The sequence below is a fragment of the Lonchura striata genome, chromosome 8, assembly GCF_050655825.1.
Source record: "Lonchura striata isolate lonStrDom1 chromosome 8, ASM5065582v1, whole genome shotgun sequence".
Taxonomy (NCBI): domain Eukaryota; kingdom Metazoa; phylum Chordata; class Aves; order Passeriformes; family Estrildidae; genus Lonchura; species Lonchura striata.
In genome coordinates this window covers 8,525,116-8,544,902 of record NC_140710.1, presented here as the reverse complement: position 1 = coordinate 8,544,902, position 19,787 = coordinate 8,525,116, and the positions used below count along the sequence as shown (strand labels likewise).

At 43.1% G+C, this 19,787-nt stretch overlaps 1 protein-coding gene across 1 annotated transcript in view; it reads left to right on the top strand.

Moving 5' to 3' along the window:
• FOXD2 (forkhead box D2) overlaps positions 1–19,787 on the top strand; it is a 279,469-nt gene that overhangs the window by 83,489 nt on the left and 176,193 nt on the right. Inside the window, 1 exon segment of the mRNA XM_085585677.1 lies at positions 1–19,787. This exon segment is cut by the window's left edge and continues 52,886 nt beyond it; it is cut by the window's right edge and continues 16,683 nt beyond it. The gene's annotated coding sequence lies outside the window, so the exon portion shown is untranslated.

Sequence of the window (19,787 nt, the reverse complement as noted above, 5' to 3'; positions counted from 1 at the left end):
ACCTGGGTGCTGAGTGTCTGACCTTTCTGGTCAACCTGTTTCAGTGCTTGACCACCCTCACCAAAAATCAAAAAAGGTTTTTGGTTTCTCTTTGGATTAAATAGAAGAGGGTGAAATGTGGACTCGGGTTTTGGCTCATGTAGCTCTGCGCTGTCTGCACTGCATACCTTGGCTTCTCTTTGTGGAGGCCAAATTGAAAGTGACAGTCTCACACTTCTGTGGCTGATGTTAATGCCTGAAATCTGGCTCCCTGGGACACAGGTTTTGACTTACCTCTGGCATTTCAAGCATCTCACATTCCTTATTCTCCAACATTTTTAGCCTCCACTGGGCCAGTTTCACAGACAGCTCCTTTACAGCAGAGAGGAATCATTCCTGTTTCTTCTCACCTGAAGTGTGGTCCAATTGTTTTATGAGGTTACAACAAATCTGCATGAGGTGGAGGGTGTTTGTGGGCCCTACCCAAGCCTTTCACATTGCCTAGAAAGAATTTTCTCCTTTACTCACTCTTTTTTCCTCTGTCGTGCTCTTGGGAATTCAGTGGGACTTTTGACAAGGAAATGGTGAGCAGAGCCTGGCTACAAAGGGTTGCACTTGTGAAATATCTCCATTTTAATCCACATGTTTGTTCCAGCTAGACTATTTTCACAGCTGCTTATGGAGGAAAAAAGGGACACTAACAAATCTTCTGAGGGACCTCTTCAGTGCTTCAGTTTCTCATTTCCAAACATCCTTGTAAAAGGAATCACATCCACTTAGACAAATGCCCCAAATAGACTTTTCTGTAAACTGAGGGAGAAAAAAATATTCAGTCTCTAGTTGGAATTTAATTCAACAAAGGGCTGAACCCTCCCAGCACTGGAGCTGTTCCACATTTGCATCCGTTGAGGATGTGACCCCCAGCCCTCAGCCCTAACTGAACTTTCTCAGTAGTTTTATACAGCAGTAGGACACACAAGCTAAAAAATAAATGAAGATTTCAGTGGGAAGCATTTACAAATCTGTATTGTTTCCTTAGTTTCACTGCAATTCTAATTTTAATCCTAATGATAAAAGCTGTAGTATTACTAAGATATAGTTCTGGGGATTTTTTCCCTTTCTGGTCTTGGGTGGTCGAGAATGTGCAGTAATTCATGTTCTCAGCTGGGTTTCCACCACATTTCTGATTGACCTGATTACTTTCCCAATGACAGAATCCAAAATTGAAACCACATCAGAACTCACTGGAGTTGGTTCTGTTTTTGATGTTCCTGGAGCTTCTCTGGTGGCTCAGCAGGATATATGTCTTCATGAGGGTTTTTAACCCCTTGGTTTTTTTTCTTCTCATGGTGGGCTTACATTTGGGACATGAATTATTTAGGGAAGTCCTGCAAGGAGAGCAACAAAGAAGAAGAGAATTCAATAGAGATGTTATATTTTAGGACTTAATTCTGGACATTAGCATGTATGGCTTGAGGGAGCTATGCAGAGAAAAGAGCTTTTTCTGCAAAAAAAAAAGGATTTCTCATGACATTTTATGTTGTTGCACTAACCCCTTATTTCCTTTTTCCCACCCATCCTCTGGAAAGATGGACACATATTACAGAAATCTAGAACTTCATTTTTTATCACCTTTGCTGTAGAAGAATAGATTGGGACAAGCTGAACTGAATTATAGCGAGAAACGCTTGTGATGGCATTGGGAAGGTTCCTTGGAAAGCCACGGTGCCTCATTGGGAGTCCTGAATCGGAATGTAACCGACCAGGGAGCTTTGTTTGGTTCCTTTTCCTTTTCCAGCTTCCTCCTGGCAGAGCCAAGTGTAATGGGCTCGTCCCTCACACTGGGACTGGTTCCCCTCCTCTTTCTCTCGCTCCCAATGAGACACAAAGTCATTAGGGCAGTATGTGATGTGGGGCTGGAGCCAGTCCAGCTTACACCGAGGACTTCCTCGTGCCGTGGCACACACATCCTCGAATATCCACGTTTGCGTGACACGGGTAGGGTTGCACCAAGGGGAACACGTGCCATATGAGGTAGTGTTAATGGTACTGGTACCTTCTCCTATTTCCTCTGCTCCCTGAAAGAGCTTGGAGGTGGGAAAGTGAAGCTGTGTGTGCTGTGTTTCCATGCGGTCATGGAAAACGGGGATCCAGAGGACATCTAATTTGTGCTCAGCTCAGTAGCTCCTCCTAGCAGAAAATCCTCACTCTGAGGTGAATTGTTTTCTGAGCTCTTTTCAGAAGGTGGAAAAAGCATTTTGCAAAACAATAGGAAGCGGATAGTGTCGTGAAAACACACTCCAGCTGAGTTTTGGCACCAGCATCATGAAACTTAAAGAATCTTATCCAACCCTTCATGGCTTTCAAAATGAACATTGCGATGCTGTAAGTCAAATAACACTGTCCAACCCTTTTCATCCTGTTTGTAATTCCACTAGGGACATCATTACCGTAACCAGCTGCTCTGGGATTCTCTAATGAAAACTTTGTTTCTGAATAGAATAATTAAACCTTCATATTCAATTGTCAAACAGCTCCATCTTTGCTCAGTGCATGGATGTGATTAGCCACAGCAAACCATTCTGCAGCTTAAACTCACAATTGCATCTAGTATAAAAATGATTAATTAGGCGACGTGCTGTTTGGGAAGTTTACAAGCAGATCAATGAATAATGTTTAAGTGAAAATTTTATAGAGACGTTACGGGCACTGCAGGTTTTGTGGAAGCTTTGCTGACTGCTTATGGATGTGTGTGTTCATGTTCCATAAAGAAATTCTACATCATGGAGACAGGTTCAGAAGTTCCACATGGGAAGGGGAACCCTGAGGCTTTTGGAGTTTTCTTTCTATAAATGTTTTTGTCAGAAACTCAGTCCTTTTTCCTCTCTCAAAGTAAATTTTCTAGTGTGAGCAATATTTCCCCAATTCTATTAAAAAGATTTTTTTTGTTCTTGTGTGTTTTCTTCATTTTTGTGCTGAATGGGAGTGAAAAAGGGAAAGATTGAATATGCCTGGGAAAATTACCTGTGAACTGCACTTACAGCTAAATATTATCTTAATTGTTCTCTACAGCTGTTCTGGATAATTTCTTTAGAAAAAGTTGTAAATACTTTTAATTCAATAGGGTGCTTCCTTGTAGTGCAGGAATATCACAGTGGAGCAGTTCTTGAGATGTCTTTGTCACCCTTCATTTTAATTCCCATCAGAGTAGCACAGTTTTCTGCTCCTTTCTGCAGCAGCTACTCCTTCAGCTCTGATCATAGAGACTGTCGGGTTTGGTGTTGGATTTTTTGAGCTCTTTTCCTACAGAAAGCTCTGAAAGGATGTAGGATGGAGGCAAAAATGAATTCTCAAAGATTAATTCTGTCTTGTGTGCGTGGTCTACAGATGGGCCTATGTAAAGATTTTTGATTTGCACCTTAGTTGTCCTTACATAGACAGTCACAGGCTTTTCCTGAAGTTACTTCCAGTATATCTTTCTCCCCGTTTGCAGCCTTAAGGATAAAGACAAATAAACAAAGGCGAGCAAGCGCATTTCTATCCTGTACTGTATGCTGCCAAAAATAGTAGTCAGATGGAAAAGATTTTTCCAGAAGTCTTCTGCTGCATAATCTGTTTCAAATAAAGATAATAAAATAAACAACTGTTTATAAAGAGAATGTGAATGAGCAGGGCTCCCCCGCTGCCTGTTGCAAGGGCGCTCAGTGCAGACGTTGTCTGCGAGAATTCCTGATCTGGTATAAAAAGTTCTGTTTTTTCTCTCTGAACCCCATGCTCTGAAGCACTAGGGACAAATTTCAGGAAACCTATGTTAAATATAATACCCCAGGAAACTCCCAAGCTCTGCTGTGAACAGGGAAGTTTCGTGATGTAGACCCCTGGATCCTCATCTCCATCATCTGCAGACAAGGTATTTGAGTGGTCCCTCTCTGTTTGGCTCAGTGGTGGGGAATGTGGACTGGGAGATTTATCAGTTAACTTTGCTAGCAGGCACTGCAGGGCAAGCTGTGATCCTTGCAAATGCTGATCCAGCCAGAGAGGTGTCACTTTGATAGGGCTGCTGCTCAGTTCCCATTTGCCATGGATGTTCATGAGCTCCTGGACATAGGACTATGCCCACTTTCCAGAGCTCTGTGTTTCCCCTCCAACATTGCTGTCAAAGTCTTTGAGAGTTAGCTATATTTGGAGATTTCCAACTCATCCTGCACTGAGAGTGGTGGCCAGAAATCCATACAGAGCAGCCTTTCACACCACAATATGTTTAAGAAAGCCTGCCTCTGATCCTGGCCACATAGCTTGCAAAGCAGAGGAACAGCAAATGAACAAATGCCAGGGCATGTGGGAAAGGAAAAAGTGACCCAAACTTGGGACTGCTTTTTCTTTCTTTGGGGATTTTTGAATTTTTTTTTTTCTGGAAATATTTGATTCAAATTTTGCTTTGGACCCATTTTCCTATTAAAAATTTAAAAAACCTAAACCTAAGTACACAAAGAAACAGATTTCCCGTCACAGGAAAAGAGGAGAGCAGACCTACATGGCAAGCACAGGGAAGAAGATTGCCAGAGGTGGAAATTTTCTGGGATCTGCAAGTTGGGTTCAGCTGGTTACGAGTAAGAGGGGCTAGATGTGAATATTGGATCCCTCTCTAATTTGATTCTTATGACAGTGATTGTATTTATATACAGCCTGTAGACTCCAACCAAGTGTGGTGTCTCCAGGGATGGCACAGCCACACGCAAAAGTCTTCCTACCCTAAATTGTCTGTAGTCTAAGCCAACAACAACTGAGAAGGGAAATGGAAGAAGAGAAAAAGGGGTGGTCACCAGGAAGGTTTGGACATGAGGTTTTGATTCAGGCTCCCCTCCTGCCAGAGAATCTGCCTCGATCTCTGCAAATCTCATCCATTTTTCACCTTGCCTTTGGCTCTGCTGCCTCTCTGCTGTTGCCTAGTCTCCAGCCTTCAAGGTTTTGCTGAAATTTGGGTTAACAAGCTCTTGGTGGCACCCTGCAACTCTGTGTTATGGGAATGATGCAGGAACAGGAGGACAGACAACTGTCTTTTCCCTTGGAAACCCAGAACCTGGGCCCCTTGTCTGGATGGAGGCCTGAAAATGTGAATCTCTTTATAAACTTGGGTTATCCAGTTTATAGTACAATTCCCTGGCAATGTGTCTTTCAATGGGCTTTTTTTCCTCTGTTTATTGCAACTTTTCATTATTCTTTGTATAGTTCTGTTCTATTAGGGTTAGTTTACATGTTTTGGGCAGTGTGTGGTTGGATAAAACAGAGAGGAAGGGTTGTTTTTTTAAATTAAAAAAATTACTATCTGAAACCATGGACATGGGAAGATGCGTATTTGCAGCTTGTGCCTTTTTCTGGATTTCTTTAAGCCATTAATTTTGGAATTAGGATGGTATTTGCTCTCTCCCCTCCCTCCCTGCCTTCTCACCTCTCCTAAATATTTTACTTATCTGTGGAGTGGTTCTGCGAACTGGTTCTCTCCTCACCCATCCACTTTAACTGCATCTAAGGTTTCCTTTTAGGAACAAGGAAGGGAGTCAGGCTTGGCTTTTCCTTTCCCATGCTGCCATTTCTGGGCTTTATTTAATTTTTAGCTGTTTTATTTAAACGTTCATAAACTTGGGGCCTAAGCTGGGCTTAAGAGTGCACCGGGAAAGCGTTAAAAAAACACATCTTGAGCAAGGCTGAGAAGAATTCATGGATGCCAGGGCAATGTGTGTTTGATAAACATATGGACTTGAAGGCAGATAGGAGCAAGGAGGCACTTTGCCTGCATATAGCTGCATTATTTATGGATGTCTTTGCCGTGCAGCAAGGACCAGGTTCTGTTTAGCTCCTCTCTTTGGGTGGTCTGCCAGAGATTCTGAGTAGCCTTCAGTAGCCTTCAGGCATAATTGCCAGGCATGCTCTTGTATCTGAGATAGCTTAATAAAGCATTACATATCTTACTGCTTCTATATTTTATTACCTAACCCAGTGCATGCGGTCAGTGGGTAATTAAATTCAGCTGTGTTTTTACTCTCTGTTTTAAGGTCGAAGTATGAATTTCTCCACGAATTCTTTGAAACGGACTAATACGATGCATGCATGATAAAGGCAAGGCTAATCAGAGCCAGACTGTTAGTGCAATATAAGGTTGCCCCAGGTGTAATTTATTTTCATATTATTGGTGGTTTTACTGTTGAACATATTAGAAGACGAAGAAGAAATAATAATTCTTTTCCGTGTATGGCCAGAAAGCTACAGGCTGGGCTGAGAAGCTGGGTTTTCTTTTCATTTCTATTTTATGCCACGTTTCAGCTCAACCGCTTGTGCTCTGTACTGAAGTCGGTTTCAATTAACCTATTCCTTCATTAACTCACTTTCTAAGTACAGGAGGATATTGCTAGATTGCTCCGTGCCATTATGAAAAGGATTGTGGTGCAGCCTTTATTAAAAGCAATGTCTGCAGTGGAATGTATGCTGGAAAAAGCTTAAACAAATCTTTTTCTTGGATTTGACCAACTGGGGCTGGAGTGGCTGCGTGGGCTCCAGGAGGTGGAGTATTTTCACTGGGGGTGAGAGTGTTTTGGGAGCTCGGGGTAGCTTGGGATGGAGAGGAGGAAAGGGGCAGTTAGCCCCAGTCTTGTGGCTCAAATCAGAGAGTTTGGGCAAGACCACTTGTGTTAGGGGCTCTCATGTCAGGAGTGAGGGTTGGCAGGGTGAAAGGGAGAGGCAGCAAGATCATGAATGCAGGATCTAATCCTGCTGCTCTCAGAGGATTGATTACCGGGGGAACTTATTGCAGGAGGGAAAGTAGATGTTTGTAAAGTTCTCTGGGATCAAGAATTACAATGGAGTTGCGGTGGGGTTTTATCCACCCTAATCAAACCTATTTTACAATTATGTTCTCTCTCCCTTCAAAACTGTCCTTGCTTATCTCCTTAGACCACCCCATGTGTGATCTTGCTGTTGCACAGCATACCAGTTGTCAGTGCCAGGAAATTGTTTCATGAGCAGCAAAAAGAGAGACCTAAATTCTTGGAGGCTGGTGCTCCTAGGTCAGCACACAAAAGGCATCTAAGGTGCCTGCTGGTGACTGAGCCGTAACCTCACAGAGGCTCCTTGGTGAATATTCTTTGAAAACTTACAGGAACCTGAGGTGTGATTCACCTCTGTGCCAGAGAAAGACAGAAAATAAAAACAAGTCAGCACCACTTTCTTTTGGTAGAGAGGGATGAGGACATTCAGGATGCACTAATCTGACTCAGTTTCTTTAAATCATGCCCAATACTATCTATTTACATTAAGGGATTAAAAACAGGAGAAGGCATCATAATAGGTATGATGAACCTTTTATGGTCTTCCTACATAGATAAAGATGTGTTTGAGATTAAGGTTTGAGATTAACCACTGGACTGAAACCCACTGGAGATGATCCCATGCGTGTACATAAGGCTACACAGACATCATGGAAGGAAACTCCAAAAACGTGTAACTTTTGAGGGGGCAGACTGAAATATAAACCCCTGACCAGACATGACAAAGCTGTGTCAAGTTTGCAAGATGAAGTGCTGCAATTTACCACGATGTTGCCCTTTTTCACACCTGCCTAGTGACTCAGTGCAATGGATTAAACCCTCCTTTGCTGAAGTTCTACTCCAGAGCTGGGGAAAACCATCCTACAAGTAAAGGCCCACCCCCTACCACTTCCAGGGCATTTCTTTTGACATTGTCCTTTCAGACAGGTGGTTTTTGACCCTGGTCAGAGTAGGGGGCTGGATAAAGGGTAGGCACACATAGCTGCTTGTGAATCTGCCCCAGTCACTTGGGGAAAGCTCTGGGGGCTGTAATCTGGCTTTGTCCAGAAGCAGCAGAAAGTCTGCTTTAACACACAGGAACTCAGGTTGATGTTTGACTTCTGCTTCCCCAGCTGTGAAGCAGTGAAAGAAGTGTCCCCTCTCTCACAGCTGACTTCTGCCTTTGAATTAATGTTTGCAAAGTGTCTGGAGCTCCCAGGCTGATAGGGCTGCAAACCACACAGCCCAACTCCACTGTCACCAATTGGAAAGAGCCATGCTGGGCTTGGGATTTAGTCCTATAGAATTAAGATTATTTTATTGTTCTGTGAACTATAGGGTGGTCTGTCTGCTAAATTACAGTACTCCCTGGGCTGGGCTAGCGCTTTCCCTGCCTGTTTGGGGTCAGGATTTGGCCCTTTCTGGTTTCATGTTTTCCTACTGAACTCATGAACCTGTATCAAATATCGAAGCAACAAGAACTTGATGGAGATTCTCTGCCAGCGAGAAAGGGCTTCCCAAAAATCAGAAGTTCCTTTCCACTGAACTCAATCCCTTTCTCCCACTCTTTCCTTGCTATGTCCCCCATCCCATCCCCATCAACCCAACAGAAAACCACCCCCTGAAGCTGGTGAGCCCAAGAACTGCCTGGGATCCAGGAAAACTTGATAGTGTGCAGATGCTGTTCTGTCTCTCAGCAATATTTACTTTTCAGATGGATCTTAAGTAAGCGTGAGGCCAGGAGACGCTGGAGCGTTTCTCAGCATGATGAAACGGTCATCACCTCGTCCAGCTGGAGGTGGGAAGCCCTTCCCTAAATTTTCTCACCCTCCTTGGCCTTGCTTGGGGAGCGGGTGGAGCTGGACCATCACCCCTGTTCCCTGACCCCTGACTCACTCAGTGACTTGGGTGGGGAGGAGAAAAAAATTCTGCTTCTCCTCTCCAGCCCCCCCTCCCTAAACAGAGTCTGGGATTTATTCAGGCACTGTGAGAGTGGGATTAACTTTTCTTCATGTCCTCTTCAGCCTGTGTCCCACAGGCAATGCTGGGGGCATGGAAATGCCTTCCTACTGCTGGAGTGAGCAGAGGAGGTTGCCCTCCCTGTGGAGGGCACCAAGAGGGTGATTTTGGGGGGATGAGGAACCAAAGGGCTGCCCAAGCCTGTGCTTCCCAGGCATGGCTCTGGGGATGTGCCCAGCCCTTGACGTGCAAAGGCATGTCCCTGGGCCCCGGCAAGCTCTTCAGGGATTTGAGGTTTTCTCCAAGCCCATCTCTGATGTTGGGATCTGACTGGAACACATGCGGCAAGCTAATCGCGTGCATCTGTGCCTTTTAGAAGCGCGGTCGCCTGCTGATTGGGTTTAATTCTTTATCTTATTCCTGCTAATCCGTTTTCCAATCTGGTTCCCATTTGGAGACAAATTCCCCCAAACCCCAGCCACTGGCAGGATGGATGTGTGGCAGCAGAGGCAAGGAGGGGAGAGAGCAGAGCAGTGCTTTCTCTGGGGCAGTTACAGGCTGAGGAGAGGACACACTGCCCTGTTAGACGCTGGATAACAAAACCCCACCCGACTTGTGCCGCAAATATATAACAGCCCCATAACTATCTCCACTTGGGATCCCACCTCCCACAGGCTGCTATTGCCATGAAAACGTGACAACAGTGCTCTGCCAAGCATCCAAGGAGTAACGGCCTGAGGATTTTATTGCGTGGAAAGATTCCCTTCAAACACACCCCAGAGCTGGCCTGGTGGTCCAGCAGCAGTGTAAAGACCTGGGCTGCTGTGGGTTTTCCAGCTGGTAGGCAGCAGTGCCCCGAGTTTGCTGTAGGGCTGGTGGGTCCCTGGAGGCTGTGCTGGCCCCTTGGCAGCAGCCAGCGCTTCCCAGACAGGGAAAGATGTGCTGGATGTATCAGCTGTCCTCCTTCCTCCCCTCTCTCTCTCCTTGCTCTGGCCTCCAGTGTTTGCATGCTCAGAAGCCGCCAACAAGGGGAAAAAAGGCAGTTTTCCTCTTCCAAAGAAGAGAGTGAAGATCTGTGGTCTTAGGGCTGGGAAACCCTGACCCTGCCACTCCTCTGGCATTTGAAGAATCATTAACAGTTGCACCTCTGTTTCTCCTCCTTTTTCTTCTTGGTTAACCTCTATTGCACCTCAAATCTTTGCCTTACTGCTGGTTTCTCAGATTCTCAGAGAACCAGACTCTGGTTCTCCTCAACTGCAAATTTTCTGGGGGCAGAAGCCCCTGTGATGTGTTTCTGTCATAGAATATTTCTCAGGACTCACAGGGCTGGTTTTCCCTAGGGAAAAGTGCATGTTGTTAATATGATGGGCTTAGCACCAGGTGAAATCTGTGAGTCTAGGTGTGTTTTGGTACAAGCTGGTAATGAGTCCCTGTGCCTTCAGATTGTCCTTCTCTTGTCCTGCTTATCCTGCTACTTTGATCATGCTTTTAACTCAAATGTACCAGGGTTGTTTTCTAGTACAGATCAAGCCCAACCAACAGATAAAGCCCTTTCAATTTTTCAGTATTAAAAATCAGCAGCAAAAATTTAGATCCACAAAGGAAAAAAAGATCAAATTGTGCAATCAAGGAGTTGATGCCTGGTATAGAGTATTTTGGGAGCTATGTTTCTCTAGGTGCATGTAATATCTCTGACTCCTTGCTTTGTGTCCAAGTATGGGCTCTGTTCTCCCAGCATCTCTAACCACCATGGTGTAAGAAGCAGATTCTCTTGCCCTGAAAAATACACCCCTCTGTAAGAATACCTTGCAATTTGCAGAAAGGTAGAAGGGTTATTGTTGGGAAAGTACGGGAGGCAAATGAGAAATGGCTGATTTATTCTTCTGTAATAAAGGTCCAAAAGATGTGGGTCATGTTCCCACATTTATCACTGGCTTGCTCTGTGGCCTTGAACAAGCCATTTCACTTGCTTCTGTCTCTGCTTCTTCTCCTGCTTTTTGGCCCTCGAGCTTCTGAGCTCTCCAAGGAGAACAGGCTCTGCCTTGTGCTTGATCAGCAGGATTAGCTCCCTCAGCCCTAAGCTCCCATTTGGGAGTTGTTGGTACCTACATGTTGGTGCAGCAACTCATGTGCAGAGAGCCAGGACCCTCAGGAGCTAGGTAATAAATAAGGGATTTTTTTAAAAAATGCAGAAATGTAGCTAAAACAAAGGAATAGAAGGAAATAACCGTTTCAGAACACTCAGAGGACTAACAGGAAAAACTAGCAAGCTTATATTTTTTTCTTGATCCTGCAGCACTAGCAAATTGTGGGACTGATAGGTGATACGTTTGAAAGGACTGTGTATTTTTAATCTGTTTCCAAGTGTATGTGTGTGCACATGGATAAAATCCACAGTGCACTTCATAGGCTGGCCAAAAGGCACATGAGTGAAGCAGCACGTGATGCGGCCGTCGAAAGAACCCGTCACCCAGCCCAGAAAAAATTATGGCTGTGGCTTTAACTATTTTTTATCATTTCCATCTCTATTGACTGACATGTATTTTCTTCCTTCCCTGACCCAGAACACCAGGACTCTGAAACTACTGAAATGTTTGCACAATCTTGAAGCATTTATTTAAAAGTTGCTTTTCCCTGAAGGGTAGGTACTACAGCCAGATTCGAAGTCAGATCAAAAAAACCAAACAAATACTATCTTTACAAGGCTTTCATATCGGTATGTACCAAAGGACCTATCAGCTTCCTTTTCTTTTTGGCATGCTGACAACAGCCCAGTGCCTCAGGCAGAGAGCTGGAGTACGTGTTTACAACCCTTTCAAATTCACAGGCCAAACAGGAAAAGAAGGAAAATGTCAAAAATTACAAATAAAACAGTTGATCTTCAAAAGCAACGAGGCCTGCAAATGAATAATTTTTAGGCATGCTGTATCGGATTTCTTAAATATTTGTCACAGCTGTGAGTTGCATAGTGCAGTGTTTGTTAACCTTAGAACTTGTCTTAAGTGCTCTCACGAATAAATTTATTTATACTGAAAAATCCAAGTGTCTTAATAACTAAAACGTTTTTCAGAGGAGCTTTTCCTTTTTTTCTTTTTAAATGCTGTTTCAGATAATCCTTCCCCATGTGCTTGACATATTGCAGCTTTCCTTCAGCAGAGAGCAGGAGTGATGATAGAGATGAGAGGAGGAATAAAAAAAACAATGGGAAAGAAGAGGTGGAAAAATTATGAGACTTGCCCATTTTTTTGGTTTTTGGCATGGACCCACTGTTATGTGATGTCCTTTGGGTTTCAGGTACATCATGGCCTTGGATGTGCTGATTTTCTAAACCTTTCTGGTCTTTGTGGAGATTATCTGAGGAACTGAGGCACAGAAGAAATCCCATTGCAGTGGAAATGGTTGTGCATAATTCAGAGACACCTTAGTTGGAGGCATCTGGCCCTGGTTAGTTTAGATTTCCCCTACAGTCAATGGGGAAAGACTGCAGCTCTTCAGGGTGATCCTTCTTATGCTAAGTCCTGAAGCTGCTCTGAGGAATGTAATTTTCCCTTCTGGCTGTTGTGGGATCCCAAATGACTAGGCTTGGATTCCACACCTCTGGAGTCACTGGATACAAATCCTACTTTTCCCAGTTTTTTGGGGAGAGTGAAGAAAAGTAGATGGTTCTCAGTCCAAGTGCTTGGTCAGGTGCTGAGGGCAGTGTGTCTCAGTGTTTTGGGTTTACTCCAGCCTCCCCTAAGACCGACTGCAGAGATATTATCTGGCAATCTGCTCTGTGCAGAAAGGAGCACTGATGCTTTCTGCTCAGCCTGGGCAGGCAGATGTGATTTGAACAAACCACTTTTTAACTCCAAGTTTTGTCAGTTTGAAGGGAGAAAGAAAATGTTGCAGCCTATGCAGCCTATCAGATATGGTTTGGAAAATCAGCACAGCTTGTTCGCCCAAGAAACCATGGAAAGAGGCTGAAAGCAGAGAACAACTAGTACCTGTCAGAATAACTGGGGAGGAGATGGAGTGGTCAGCACTGGAAGTCTTCAAGAATTAAATAATTGTTCCCTCCCTCCCTCCCTCTGCCCCCACACTTTTTGATAGGGAAATGTGTCCTAAAGCATCTTCTCATTTGTTCTCTGTGGATCTGTAGATCTTGGTGTACTCAGATGGCAATTTCAGGTCCAACTAAAGGGGGCATTTCCAAAGAGGGATCACCATCAGTCTTTTGCTGCTGTGGTCTAGCCCAGCTGCCAGTTTATCTGTGCTACCCAGCATGGTACTGATTAAGAAATCCCTACTGTGATGCACAGAGTAAAAAGAGATGTATTTAAAACCACTCTTTTGGCAAGACTTGCAAACTTTTTTGTTTTGTTTTGTCGAGAAAAGCAGTCCAATGTGAATAATCTTTTCCTGTAAACGTGTAGAAAACCTTTAATCAAATACAAATTAGTTCTAGGCATGAGAAATAAATGTTTGATGAAAATGTATCTTAGTCATGGCACATAAATAGCTCTTCACAGTCAATATATAATCTTGCATCATTATGAAAGGAAGTGATCATTAAAAATATAATTTGGAGAGCAATATTTTACCTCCTAGTTGTCACAAGACCCCTTCCCCCCTCTTTCTGCACACAGTTCTTGTAGGGGTTAATCCCCAAATGACTTCAACCATTCTAAATCAGGAGTAACAAACCCTGACTTCAAGCAAAGGTTCTTCTTGTAAAACACAGGAGGATCTAATCCTCTTGCCTGAGAAAAAAATGAAAATGTCTTAGGAAAGTACAACTGCATTGGCACTGCAGAAAGAGAAAAAAAAAAAAGGCAAAATAATTTAAACTTCTAAAGTTATATTTCTTTTCAGCTTCACCTGTGCTTTTAGTCCTCTTAATCAGTAAGCTGTTATAAAGGAAAATTATATGTTCCAATCTCCTGATGAATTGTGTACTGAGATTTTGCATTAGTAACCATGAGCATTTACACTTTCCTAAGATTAAAGGCAGTTTTCCAGAGCTGTGTCTGCTTATTAATTAGTGTCTGATGAAGACAGATTGCAGACAGAAATAGTGGTTAGAAAATGGAGCTAACCTTTAAGACTAAATTAATCTCAATTTTAATGGGTTTTACTATGATATACAGGTTTTGTACATTTTCTGGTAAGTTTCCAATAGAAATGAAAGTGGGTACAAGCATGAAAAAGAAGGCTGAGTAAACATGGTGAGAGCAGATCTTTAAGAATAGCAGATCCATAATAATCTTCTAGAATGGCCTTTTAAATCTTTACAAGTGCACAATGAGGCCAGAGGTTTTGAAGGTTCAGATCTTCAGCCCAGCACCACTTGGACAGGGTCTGCTGCACTTCCAGGGCGGTCCCAGCTGGAACCAGTATGGACCAACCTCCCTGGCAGCAATGTCCTCCAAGAAGATGGGAACATTGCTAAGGCTGAGTAGGGGTATCCTCAGGGATATTTTTATAAGGGGAAATTTCTTCCTAACAAGTAACTGTTTTGGGGGTTTTTCTGCCTTACCCCTTGGAGATGTACGTGGAGCAATTGAGTAGATTGGGCCTGGAGAAAGTGAAAGCTGAGTTAACATCAGCGTGACCTCGCTGCTGTGTCTTAAACAGAGGCTGTGAGTTTTTTTCAGAGTTCTTCTAAAATCAGCAGCTGTTTTATTTTCTAGCATTTAATTTTTATATTGTGCTGTCAGGCATCATGTGATGTTAAAAGCAATGGTAACAAAGCATGAGAGAGAGTTGGCTTTGGGGGAAAACCTGTTCTTGTACAACTAGTTAACATGTGTTTCCATAAATCTGCAAATCTACTTCAGTTGGCTTTGAACATAATCTGGGCCTAGTAAAATGCAGTCAATTATACATATATTTTAATAGTAAACCAAGTTTCAGAATGCTTGTATTGTTACGTAAGTGCTTATAATTCTTGTACTTCTATCGTATTTCCTTGGCACCTCATTTGAATTTACATTTATCTGAGGTCATAACTGGAATGGAGGTTCTGCTTTTGGTTAACTTGGGAGCATAGATCAGCTATCATGAGTTTAATGGAAACGTCATTTTAGCGGCTTGCAACAAAAACGTCAGTGACAGTTCCCTTCTGCCAGTGCAGGACTGTTGTGTCATAACATACCACGGAACAACTGCCACTGCAGATAAGCTTCTCTGTTACCCTAAATCAGTGTGATTTCATGGGTCTGTGCCATGGTGGTCTTGTTTTTCCTCTTTGAGAGTCTGGCCCAGCAGGGATGGGCAGGTGGAGTTTGCTTGCAGATGAAAGAAAAAGCAGGTGAAATTGCAATAGGGAGTGAGATCAGAAACGTGCACCAGCTTTGGCGTACCCAGATTCATGAACCCTTTTACACATGGAACTAGAAAAGTGTCAAAATCCTACCAGAGTCTGCTATTTTTTATTTCTAGTGAGGTCAAGCTAAGCTCTGTATTGGCACAATGGGTAAAGTTGACTCCAAACATCCCCACAAGTGATAGCTGGAAGCATGATTTTCAGTCCATGCTTTCCCAGCTTCTGGCACCTCCAGTGATTGTGCAGACAGTACAAACTGCAAATAACTGCTTCAAACTGCACTCTATTTCCAGCTCTGGAAACACACTAAAAGGCAAATAGCTCTGGTCTTTTCCTTCACCTTGATTGATTTGATGCTGCTGCCAGAGGAAAAAAGCAAGCTTTTTTAAAAAATTTATTAAAATAAAATCTCCTTTAAATAATTTTAGAGTTCTGAGATAACAAACAGCAAGACAAGGATCACAGCTGAAGGCTTTTATACCATCAGAATTGTTAGTCATTGTCTTTGAGCTTTGTATAAATAAATGATTGATGCCTCAAAACAAGACCCTTGAAGGTGTTTTTATAAGGCCACAAATGTGTCAAGCAGACTTATTAGATGTGAAGGGAATGATTATTTGTACAAAGTGAAATGAACATGTGCAATAATATTGTAAAATGTTTATTAGTCTAGAGTGTGCTGAATTTTCCTAAAATATATCAGGTTCTCAGTTTGCACTTAATGTAGTGTTAGGTATGACGCTATATCCTTCCTAGGCTATTTTCAGTGAGCGTTATGCTTTTTGCAGAGTAAATCATGGGTTTGTGTCCTTTATAACAAGGATATTATCAAACATGAGGCAATGCTACCTGTCTAGAAATGCAACATGAAGGAAAACATGCACTGATCAAAGGGTGGCTGATCAGATTGTGTCCATCGAGCAAATCTTTCAGAATAAGTAGGATGCAAAGCCTTGGAATGCTGCAGCATCTTTCCTTTTAGGTGACTGTCAGTGCAGCTGGGCCCCAAGGGATGAGCTTGTAACTGTCCTCACATGGCTCCAGCATCACATGTTACATTTCTAGCCAAAAGAGGGGATTCTGCTCAGTGATGTTTTTGAGATGAGCAGAGCTATAAAGGGGTGTGAAGTGTTCCTTCCAACCACCACAGCTTGATCTGTTAGTGGAGGGTGAGAACAGCAATGCAATGACTTTGTCCAACCAGTTCCTCACTACCCTACAGTCCCTCTTTCTCCGTGTCTGCAGGAATGATGGGGCACCTGCATGTGTTGTGTAGTTAGGACTTAATCTCTGGGCAGCTGGCATAAATACTCAGTGATAGTCTGGGACTCTGTATACCACATCTGAACTAGAAATCTTGTGGGGGCATTGAATGTGGGGCCTCAGTGATCTGTTGCACAATTCTTAGGATGGATAAATTTTGCTGGGTTTTGTTGTCTTGCTTTTCAATCAGGATATTGCCCCTGCAGTTGAGTTCAGTGCTTTGTCCCCTGACTCTATTAGGTGTTTAATGATGCTCTTGTAGGGAGATGACAAGCTAAGTCATGCAGATCCATTTTGTCTTCTCTTCAGACATATACCCAGTTAATGGGCTTCAACTGGACAGCACCTGTCAGTCCTTCTTCAGGAAGGACATTTAGGGAGACATTGACAATCTGAAACAGAGCTTCCCACATTAATGGCACAAAGCCTATCCCAGATTTGGGGTTTTCTATAAAAGCCCTTCTGCAGACCATCACTGTCCTTGTGGGATTAACTTTCAAGATAATTGATATCTGCACTACTTTTTTCTTCCCTTACTGTGCCCTGCTCAAGCATACAACTCAGAGGTGCTGTTGGTGGCAGAAACTTTTACATGAAATTCTAGCACAAACGTTATTCTCTTAATATTTTTTTTAAAGGCATATGGTTTTGAAAAGGCATGTCTTGAAAATTCCTTGGGGAACGCTATGGAAGGCATCCACTTGGAACTCGTATACTTACACTCATTTTAATGCATTTCAGATCATTGTCACAAGGTTGCTTTTTGGTTCTGTCAGTTCAAAGAACTGGTTGGATTTAACAAAGAAATTAGGGGATCACACCTAGGGAATAAAGCTTGCTGTGAAATATTTTCTGTAAAAGCCAGAACCAGGTGAAAATCACTTAGTTTCAGGTTTCATTACAAATTTGAAAACCATATCTCAGGTTCACTGAAAGGTTGGTTAAGGGTCATGCTGCAGGGCCTGGTTTGGAATGAATGTGGCTGATTTATGTCGTTTGCAGCAGAACTTGGTTTCATTCATTACTTTGACCCAAGTTCAGGGGTCTGCTACTCTAAGCTCTCCTTGTGTGTTGAAGTCAATGGGAATTCCCTCCACAGAGGCCTTGGAGGATCCATCTCCATGAGAAAACCAAGTTTTTGATTGCTTAAAATGCTGGCTTTATTTCAACCCCTCTCCACCTCCTCTGGTGGAAATCAGCCTGATTCCATGTTCTCCAGATGAACGGCTCTGTTGCCTCCAGGTGCAGACCCAACCTGAATTGCAGAATGCAGGATTCAAGTAATCTAACCAGAAATTTGCACAAATCCATCTGTGCTGAAGTCCCTGACTCCCACACAGCCCTGCTAGAGGGTCCCACTGCCATTCGTCAGGCAGTCAGATCCACAGGTTAAAAGCTAGACCAGCATGCTGCTGGTTGAATATTAGCCACCTCTTTGGCTAATGAGCATCTGGTTCCCCTTACCATAAAGAATATCCATGCGACTCACAGACAGGGGCTTGCAGACCTGGCTGTTGATACTGAAGGATCTGTCACTTAATTTCCATTCCCCAGGGTTGCTGATCTTTCCCACTCATGCTTCCAGGCAGTTCTTCATATCTATGGACTGGAAAGGAAAGTAAAAAATGGGAAGACAGTATCTTATTGACACCTCAGAAGCATCCATTGGAGCCTCATCACCAACTGGAACCTTTTTGTCTTGATCTTTTCTAGTATTAATCACTTGCAGATGCTCCCACAGTAGCATTCCTGTGGGAGATTACCAACATCAGTGTGGATTCCTTGCCTCAGTGTTACCAGAGTAAGAAAAAAATCTGCCCTGAAGTTCTGATTAATCCCTCAAAAGTAAGAACATTTACTCATGTGACAAACCTGAAAAGCTAGGCTAGCAATTTGCCTTTGAGAATCTGCAGCAATGCTGAGGGTTCATCTTGAAACCAGAGACTGGCCTAGCTAAATTTGGTGCCTGAGCTGGGATCTGTAAACATTAAACTGGAAATTAACCTGGAAAGCTGATTTGATTTCTGCTTTTGCCTCCCTGGAAAAGTGTTTGCTTCCCAAACCAGTGATGCAGACAAGACACAAACCAGTCAGAACCTTCTCAGTATTGGCTGGGATATCCGTGTGATCTCTTGGCTGGAAGGTGCACCCCAAAGAACAGATTATGACTAAAACTTTGTCACTTGGATGGGATCTGTTGGAAGCTCAAACAGACAGAAAAGTCTTGTCCTGTGTGGCTGTAGCACACAGTCAGTGGTCCCTGCAGAACCTTGGCTCCTGGTGACCACCTGTAAGATAACTTTGTGGATATGTATTCTGGCCACTGGTAAACATGAGACAATCCAATTTAGCTTCAACCTCTTCCTGGGTGGGTTGAATTAATCCAGATTATCTCATGTTTGCTGCAGGCTGGGAGCACACACAGCCTGTTGTTGTGGTGCTTCATATAATGTCAGATTAGTTGTGCTAGGTAGCGCCAAAGACCTCTCTAACATGGTAACTCAGACACTGGTGGTGGTTAACAGGGTGGTCAAAGAAAAATTACAGCAACAGGGCAAGCATCTGGTGTCTTTTTTCCAGTATCACTCTTTTGACCTTCATTGTTTTAAGGCTCAAGCAGACATCAGACAAAGGTTGTGTTTTGTATTTAAGGGAGTGGGATTTTGTTCTCTGAGGAGTTTGTCTGATCACTTTTTGAACCCACATACATTTTGCAGCATCCCATGCAAGGAATTATTTAGCTTCACTAAGTGCTCTGGGAAGAGCTGTTTGCTTTCATTTCTTCTTGGTCTGCTCTTTGTTGTTTTCTCCACTGTTTCCCAGGATGTGCTGGAAGGGAGAGTAAATAACTCATCCCTACTCATTGTGGCCAGGGTCCCAATGATCTCTGTCACATCCCATTTCAGTCATATCTTCTAATTTGAGAAGTGCTTCTATTGAATCATGCCTCATGCAGCAGCTATTCAAGACCTTGGATCATGCTTCTCATGTTGTTGGTCTAAATGCGGATGCATGTAAAAGTTATGTGAATCAGGGGGTTTTATTCAGCTCTCTTTCCACTCATAATTTTTAAGAACAAATCACATTAAAAACTAAAGCAGCCTGTAATAGGTCTACAATATAATTAATATAAACATCTAAGTCCATCAGAATCTGGTTCATTTAATGCTGATGCCCTCCCCCGCCTCTTTCTATTCTCATGGGCCAGAGCACCATCAGTGATGCTCCTTGTTACTGATATCTTCCATTCTCCATTATCTGAGCCTTTGGAATGAAGGACAGGGTGACATAATGTGGTATTAATAAGTTCTCTACAAGGTTAATGGAGGAAATGGGATTGTTTGTTCTTTGAGAAAATATGGTTGGTTTCTGCTTTTTATCAGAGGTTAATTTGCTTAAAAGGCTTGGGCTACTTGGCACAAGAAGGTTTCAGGTTGGGGTAGGGAAGATGTTCAGAACGTCTGTGCGTGTTACTGAAA